The sequence below is a fragment of the Amia ocellicauda genome, chromosome 12 (assembly GCF_036373705.1).
Source record: "Amia ocellicauda isolate fAmiCal2 chromosome 12, fAmiCal2.hap1, whole genome shotgun sequence".
Classification (NCBI taxonomy): domain Eukaryota; kingdom Metazoa; phylum Chordata; class Actinopteri; order Amiiformes; family Amiidae; genus Amia; species Amia ocellicauda.
Window position 1 is genome coordinate 34,965,245 of NC_089861.1, and position 9,146 is coordinate 34,974,390.

A 9,146-nucleotide genomic window follows, 5' to 3' on the forward strand; every position below is an offset into this window, starting at 1 on the left:
TCCAAATTTTAGGTGGGCATCCGCAATGCTCCCTGTCATGTCTGTGCTAAATTTCAGACACCTATCTTAAAAGGGTCAGGTTTTATTACGTATTGAATGTGGTCTGAGTGTATGGTGTCCACACTCACATATAAACGTCTTGGTTCTTACATCCAATCATATGAATTCTCTCCCTAACTCCGAAACATGAAATCCAAACTTACAGGCTTCCCATGGTTCTCTACACTCCAAATTATAACTGGGCATCCGCAATGCTCCCTGTCATGTCTGTGCTAAATTTCAGACTCCTATCTTAAAAGGGGCAGGTTTTATTACACGTTGATTGTGGTCTGAGTGTATGGCGTCCACACTCACATATAAACGTCTTGGTTGTTACATCCAATCATGTGATATAAATCCATAACTCCGAAACATGAAGGCCAAATTAACAGGCTTCCCATGGTCCTCTCCACTCCAAATTTTAAGTGGGCATCCGCAATGCTCCCTGTCATGTCTGTGCTCAATTTCAGACTCCTATCTTAAAAGGGTCAGGTTTTATTACATGTTGATTGTGATCTGAGTGTATGGTGTCCACACTCACATATAAACGTCTTGGTTGTTACATCCAATCATGTGATATAAATCCATTACTCCGAAACATGAAGGCCAAATTAACAGCCATCCCATGGTCCTCTCCAGTCCAAATTTTAGGTGGGCATCCGCAATGCTCCCTGTCATGTCTGTGCTAAATTTCAGACTCCTATCTTAAAAGGGTCAGGTTTTATTACATGTTGATTGTGATCTGAGTGTATGGTGTCCACACTCACATATAAACGTCTTGGTTGTTACATCCAATCATGTGATATAAATCCATTACTCCGAAACATGAAGGCCAAATTAACAGCCATCCCATGGTCCTCTCCAGTCCAAATTTTAGGTGGGCATCCGCAATGCTCCCTGTCATGTCTGTGCTAAATTTCAGACACCTATCTTAAAAGGGTCAGGTTTTATTACGTATTGAATGTGGTCTGAGTGTATGGTGTCCACACTCACATATAAACGTCTTGGTTCTTACATCCAATCATATGAATTCTCTCCCTAACTCCGAAACATGAAATCCAAACTTACAGGCTTCCCATGGTTCTCTACACTCCAAATTATAACTGGGCATCCGCAATGCTCCCTGTCATGTCTGTGCTAAATTTCAGACTCCTATCTTAAAAGTGGCAGGTTTTATTACATGTTGATTGTGGTCTGAGTGTATGGCGTCCACACTCACATATAAACGTCTTGGTTGTTACATCCAATCATGTGATATAAATCCATAACTCCGAAACATGAAGGCCAAATTAACAGGCTTCCCATGGTCCTCTCCACTCCAAATTTTAAGTGGGCATCCGCAATGCTCCCTGTCATGTCTGTGCTAAATTTCAGACTCCTATCTTAAAAGGGGCAGGTTTTATTACACGTTGATTGTGGTCTGAGTGTATGGCGTCCACACTCACATATAAACGTCTTGGTTGTTACATCCAATCATGTGATATAAATCCATAACTCCGAAACATGAAGGCCAAATTAACAAGCTTCCCATGGTCCTCTCCACTCCAAATTTTAAGTGGGCATCCGCAATGCTCCCTGTCATGTCTGTGCTAAATTTCAGACTCCTATCTTAAAAGGGGCAGGTTTTATTACACGTTTGTTGTGGTCTGAGTGTATGGCGTCCACACTCACATATAAACGTCTTGGTTTTTACATACAATCATGTGATATAAATCCATAACTCCGAAACATGAAGGCCAAATTAACAGGCTTCCCATGGTCCTCTCCACTCCAAATTTTAAGTGGGCATCCGCAATGCTCCCTGTCATGTCTGTGCTAAATTTCAGACTCTAATCTTAAAAGGGTCAGGTTTTATTACGTATTGATTGTGGTCTGAGTGTATGGTGTCCACACTCACATATAATCGTCTTGGTTGTTACATCCAATCATATGAAATCTCTCCCTAACTCCGAAACATGAAATCCAAACTTACAGGCTTCCCATGGTCCTCTCCACTCCAAATTATAACTGGGCATCCACAATGCTCCCTGTCATGTCTGTGCTCAATTTCAGACTCTAATCTTAAAAGGGTCAGGTTTTATTACATGTTGATTGTGATCTGAGTATATGGTGTCCACACTCACATATAAACGTCTTGGTTGTTACATCCAATCATGTGATATAAATCCATTACTCCGAAACATGAAGGCCAAATTAACAGGCATCCCATGGTCCTCTCCACTCCAAATTTTAAGTGGGCATCCGCAATGCTCCCTGTCATGTGTGTGCTAAATTTCAGACTCCTATCTTAAAAGGGTCAGGATTTATTACGTATTGACTGTGGTCTGAGTGTATGGTGTCCACACTCACATATAAACGTCTTGGTTGTTATATCCAATCATATGAAATCTCTCCCTAACTCCGAAACATGAAATCCAAACTTACAGGCTTCCCATGGTCCTCTCCACTACAAATTTTAAGTGGGCATCCGCAATGCTCCCTGTCATGTCTGTGCTAAATTTCAGACTCTAATCTTAAAAGGGTCAGGTTTTATTACGTATTGATTGTTGTCTGAGTGTATGGTGTCCACACTCACATATAATCGTCTTGGTTGTTATATCCAATCATATGAAATCTCTCCCTAACTCCGAAACATGAAATCCAAACTTACAGGCTTCCCATGGTCCTCTCCACTCCAAATTTTAACTGGGCATCCGCAATGCTCCCTGTCATGTCTGTGCTAAATTTCAGACTCCTGTCTTATAAGGGTCAGGTTTAATTACGTATTAAATGTTGTCTGAGTGTATGGTGTCCACACTCACATATAAACGTCTTGGTTGTTACATTCAATCATGTGATATAAATCCATAACTCCGAAACATGAAGGCCAAATTAACAGGCTTCCCATGGTCCTCTCCACTCCAAACTATAACTGGGCATCCGCAATGCTCCCTGTCATGTCTGTGCTAAATTTCAGACTCCTATCTTAAAAGGGTCAGGATTTATTACATGTTGATTGTGGTCTGAGTGTATGGTGTCCACACTCACATATAAACGTCTTGGTTCTTACATCCAATCATATGAATTCTCTCCCTAACTCCGAAACATGAAATCCAAACTTACAGGCTTCCCATGGTTCTCTCCACTCCAAATTATAACTGGGCATCCGCAATGCTCCCTGTCATGTCTGTGCTAAATTTCAGACTCCTATCTTAAAAGTGGCAGGTTTTATTACATGTTGATTGTGGTCTGAGTGTATGGCGTCCACACTCACATATAAACGTCTTGGTTGTTACATCCAATCATGGGATATAAATCCATAACTCCGAAACATGACGGCCAAATTAACAGGCTTCCCATGGTCCTCTCCACTCCAAATTTTAAGTGGGCATCCGCAATGCTCCCTGTCATGTGTGTGCTAAATTTCAGACTCCTATCTTAAAAGGGTCAGGTTTTATTACATGTTGATTGTGATCTGAGTGTATGGTGTCCACACTCACATATAAACGTCTTGGTTGTTACATCCAATCATGTGATATAAATCCATTACTCCGAAACATGAAGGCCAAATTAACAGGCATCCCATGGTCCTCTCCAGTCCAAATTTTAGGTGGGCATCCGCAATGCTCCCTGTCATGTCTGTGCTAAATTTCAGACTCCTATCTTAAAAGGGTCAGGTTTTATTACGTATTGAATGTGGTCTGAGTGTATGGTGTCCACACTCACATATAAACGTCTTGGTTGTTACATCCAATCATATGAATTCTCTCCCTAACTCCGAAACATGAAATCCAAACTTACAGGCTTCCCATGGTTCTCTCCACTCCAAATTATAACTGGGCATCCGCAATGCTCCCTGTCATGTCTGTGCTAAATTTCAGACTCCTATCTTAAAAGTGGCAGGTTTTATTACATGTTGATTGTGGTCTGAGTGTATGGCGTCCACACTCACATATAAACGTCTTGGTTGTTACGTCCAATCATGTGATATAAATCCATAACTCCGAAACATGAAGGCCAAATTAACAGTCTTCCCATGGTCCACTGCACTCCAAATCTTAAGTGGGCATCCGCAATGCTACCTGTCATGTCTGTGCTCAATTTCAGACTCCTATCTTAAAAGGGTCAGGTTTTATTACATGTTGATTGTGGTCTGATTGCTTGGCGTCCACACTCAAATATAAACGTCATGGTTGTTACATCCAATCATGGGATATACATCCATAACTCCGAAACATGACGGCCAAATTAACAGGCTTCCCATGGTCCTCTCCACTCCAAATTTTAAGTGGGCATCCGCAATGCTCCCTGTCATGTCTGTGCTAAATTTCAGACTCCTATCTTAAAAGGGTCAGGATTTATTACGTATTGACTGTGGACTGAGTGTATGGTGTCCACACTCACATATAAACGTCTTGGTTGTTATATCCAATCATATGAAATCTCTCCCTAACTCCGAAACATGAAATCCAAAATTACAGGCTTCCCATGGTCCTCTCCACTCCAAACTATAACTGGGCATCCGCAATGCTCCCTGTCATGTCTGTGCTAAATTTCAGACTCCTATCTTAAAAGGGTCAGGATTTATTACGTATTGATTGTGGTCTGAGTGTATGGTGTTCACACTCACATATAAACGTCTTGGTTGTTACATTCAATCATGTGATATAAATCCATAACTCCGAAACATGAAGGCCAAATTAACAGGCTTCCCATGATCCTCTCCACTCCAAACTATAACTGGGCATCCGCAATGCTCCCTGTCATGTCTGTGCTAAATTTCAGACTCCTATCTTAAAAGGGTCAGGATTTATTACGTATTGATTGTGGTCTGAGTGTATGGTGTTCACACTCACATATAAACGTCTTGGTTGTTACATCCAATCATATGAAATCTCTCCCTAACTCCGAAACATGAAATCCAAACTTACAGGCATCCCATGGTCCTCTCCAGTCCAAATTATAGGTGGGCATCCGCAATGCTCCCTGTCATGTCTGTGCTAAATTTCAGACTCCTGTCTTAAAAGCGTCAGGTTTTATTACGTATTGAATGTGGTCTGAGTGTATGGTGTCCACACTCACATATAAACGTCTTGGTTGTTACATCCAATCATGTGATATAAATCCATAACTCCGAAACATGAAGGCCAAATTAACAGGCTTCCCATGGCCCTCTCCACTCCAAATTTTAAGTGGGCATCCGCAATGCTCCCTGTCATGTCTGTGCTAAATTCCAAACTCCTATCTTAAAAGGGTCAGGTTTTATTACGTATTGATTGTGGTCTGAGTGTATGGTGTCCACACTCACATATAAACGTCTTGGTTGTTACATCCAATCATGTGATATAAATCCATTACTCCGAAACATGAAGGCCAAATTAACAGGCATCCCATGGTCCTCTCCAGTCCAAATTATAGGTGGGCATCCGCAATGCTCCCTGTCATGTCTGTGCTAAATTCCAAACTCCTATCTTAAAAGGGTCAGGTTTTATTACGTATTGATTGTGGTCTGAGTGTATGGTGTCCACACTCACATATAAACGTCTTGGTTGTTACATCCAATCATATAAAATCTCTCCCTAACTCCGAAACATGAAATCCAAACTTACAGGCTTCCCATGGTCCTCTCCACTCCAAATTTTAAGTGGGCATCCGCAATGCTCCCTGTCATGTCTGTGCTAAATTTCAGACTCCTATCTTAAAAGGGGCAGGTTTTATTACATGTTGATTGTGGTCTGAGTGTATGGCGTCCACACTCACATATAAACGTCTTGGTTGTTACATCCAATCATGTGATATAAATCCATAACTCCGAAACATGAAGGCCAAATTAACAGGCTTCCCATGGCCCTCTCCACTCCAAATTTTAAGTGGGCATCCGCAATGCTCCCTATCATGTCTGTGCTAAATTCCAAACTCCTATCTTAAAAGGGTCAGGTTTTATTACGTATTGATTGTGGTCTGAGTGTATGGTGTCCACACTTACATATAAACGTCTTGGTTGTTACATCCAATCATGTGATATAAATCCATAACTCCGAAACATGAAGGCCAAATTATCAGGCTTCCCATGGCCCTCTCCACTCCAAATTTTAAGTGGGCATCCGCAATGCTCCCTGTCATGTCTGTGCTAAATTCCAAACTCCTATCTTAAAAGGGTCAGGTTTTATTACGTATTGATTGTGGTCTGAGTGTATGGTGTCCACACTCACATATTAACGTCTTGGTTGTTACATCCAATCATATAAAATCTCTCCCTAACTCCGAAACATGAAATCCAAACTTTCAGGCTTCCCATGGTCCTCTCCACTCCAAACTATAACTGGGCATCCGCAATGCTCCCTGTCAAGTCTGTGCTAAATTTCAGACTCCTATCTTAAAAGGGGCAGGTTTATTACATGTTGATTTTGGTCTGAGTGTATGGCGTCCACACTCACATATAAACGTCTTGGTTGTTACATTCAATCATGTGATATGAATCCATAACTCCGAAACATGAAGGCCAAATTAACAGGCTTCCCATGGTCCTCTCCACTCCAAATTTTAAGTGGGCATCCGCAATGCTCCCTGTCATGTCTGTGCTAAATTTCAGACTCCTATCTTAAAAGGGGCAGGTTTTATTACATGTTGATTGTGGTCTGAGAGTATGGCGTCCTCACTCACATATAAACGTCTTGGTTGTTACATCCAATCATATGAAATCTCTCCCTAACTCCGAAACATGAAATCCAAACGTAGAGGCTTCCCATGGTCCTCTCCACTCCAAACTATAACTGGGCATCCGCAATGCTCCCTGTCAAGTCTGTGCTAAATTTCAGACTCCTATCTTAAAAGGGGCAGGTTTATTACATGTTGATTTTGGTCTGAGTGTATGGCGTCCACACTCACATATAAACGTCTTGGTTGTTACATTCAATCATGTGATATAAATCCATAACTCCGAAACATGAAGGCCAAATTAACAGGCTTCCCATGGTCCTCTCCACTCCAAATTTTAAGTGGGCATCCGCAATGCTCCCTGTCATGTCTGTGCTAAATTTCAGACTCCTATCTTAAAAGGGGCAGGTTTATTACATGTTGATTTTGGTCTGAGTGTATGGCGTCCACACTCACATATAAACGTCTTGGTTGTTACATTCAATCATGTGATATAAATCCATAACTCCGAAACATGAAGGCCAAATTAACAGGCTTCCCATGGTCCTCTCCACTCCAAACTATAACTGGGCATCCGCAATGCTCCCTGTCATGTCTGTGCTAAATTTCAGACTCCTATCTTAAAAGGGTCAGGATTTATTACATGTTGATTGTGGTCTGAGTGTATGGTGTCCACACTCACATATAAACGTCTTGGTTGTTACATCCAATCATGTGATATAAATCCATTACTCCGAAACATGAAGGCCAAATTAACAGGCATCCCATGGTCCTCTCCAGTCCAAATTTTAGGTGGGCATCCGCAATGCTCCCTGTCATGTCTGTGCTAAATTTCAGACTCCTATCTTAAAAGGGTCAGGTTTTATTACGTATTGAATGTGGTCTGAGTGTATGGTGTCCACACTCACATATAAACGTCTTGGTTGTTACATCCAATCATATGAATTCTCTCCCTAACTCCGAAACATGAAATCCAAACTTACAGGCTTCCCATGGTTCTCTCCACTCCAAATTATAACTGGGCATCCGCAATGCTCCCTGTCATGTCTGTGCTAAATTTCAGACTCCTATCTTAAAAGTGGCAGGTTTTATTACATGTTGATTGTGGTCTGAGTGTATGGCGTCCACACTCACATATAAACGTCTTGGTTGTTACGTCCAATCATGTGATATAAATCCATAACTCCGAAACATGAAGGCCAAATTAACAGTCTTCCCATGGTCCACTGCACTCCAAATCTTAAGTGGGCATCCGCAATGCTACCTGTCATGTCTGTGCTCAATTTCAGACTCCTATCTTAAAAGGGTCAGGTTTTATTACATGTTGATTGTGGTCTGATTGCTTGGCGTCCACACTCAAATATAAACGTCATGGTTGTTACATCCAATCATGGGATATAAATCCATAACTCCGAAACATGACGGCCAAATTAACAGGCTTCCCATGGTCCTCTCCACTCCAAATTTTAAGTGGGCATCCGCAATGCTCCCTGTCATGTCTGTGCTAAATTTCAGACTCCTATCTTAAAAGGGTCAGGATTTATTACGTATTGACTGTGGTCTGAGTGTATGGTGTCCACACTCACATATAAACGTCTTGGTTGTTATATCCAATCATATGAAATCTCTCCCTAACTCCGAAACATGAAATCCAAAATTACAGGCTTCCCATGGTCCTCTCCACTCCAAACTATAACTGGGCATCCGCAATGCTCCCTGTCATGTCTGTGCTAAATTTCAGACTCCTATCTTAAAAGGGTCAGGATTTATTACGTATTGATTGTGGTCTGAGTGTATGGTGTTCACACTCACATATAAACGTCTTGGTTGTTACATTCAATCATGTGATATAAATCCATAACTCCGAAACATGAAGGCCAAATTAACAGGCTTCCCATGATCCTCTCCACTCCAAACTATAACTGGGCATCCGCAATGCTCCCTGTCATGTCTGTGCTAAATTTCAGACTCCTATCTTAAAAGGGTCAGGATTTATTACGTATTGATTGTGGTCTGAGTGTATGGTGTTCACACTCACATATAAACGTCTTGGTTGTTACATCCAATCATATGAAATCTCTCCCTAACTCCGAAACATGAAATCCAAACTTACAGGCATCCCATGGTCCTCTCCAGTCCAAATTATAGGTGGGCATCCGCAATGCTCCCTGTCATGTCTGTGCTAAATTTCAGACTCCTGTCTTAAAAGCGTCAGGTTTTATTACGTATTGAATGTGGTCTGAGTGTATGGTGTCCACACTCACATATAATCGTCTTGGTTGTTACATCCAATCATGTGATATAAATCCATAACTCCGAAACATGAAGGCCAAATTAACAGGCTTCCCATGGCCCTCTCCACTCCAAATTTTAAGTGGGCATCCGCAATGCTCCCTGTCATGTCTGTGCTAAATTCCAAACTCCTATCTTAAAAGGGTCAGGTTTTATTACGTATTGATTGTGGTCTGAGT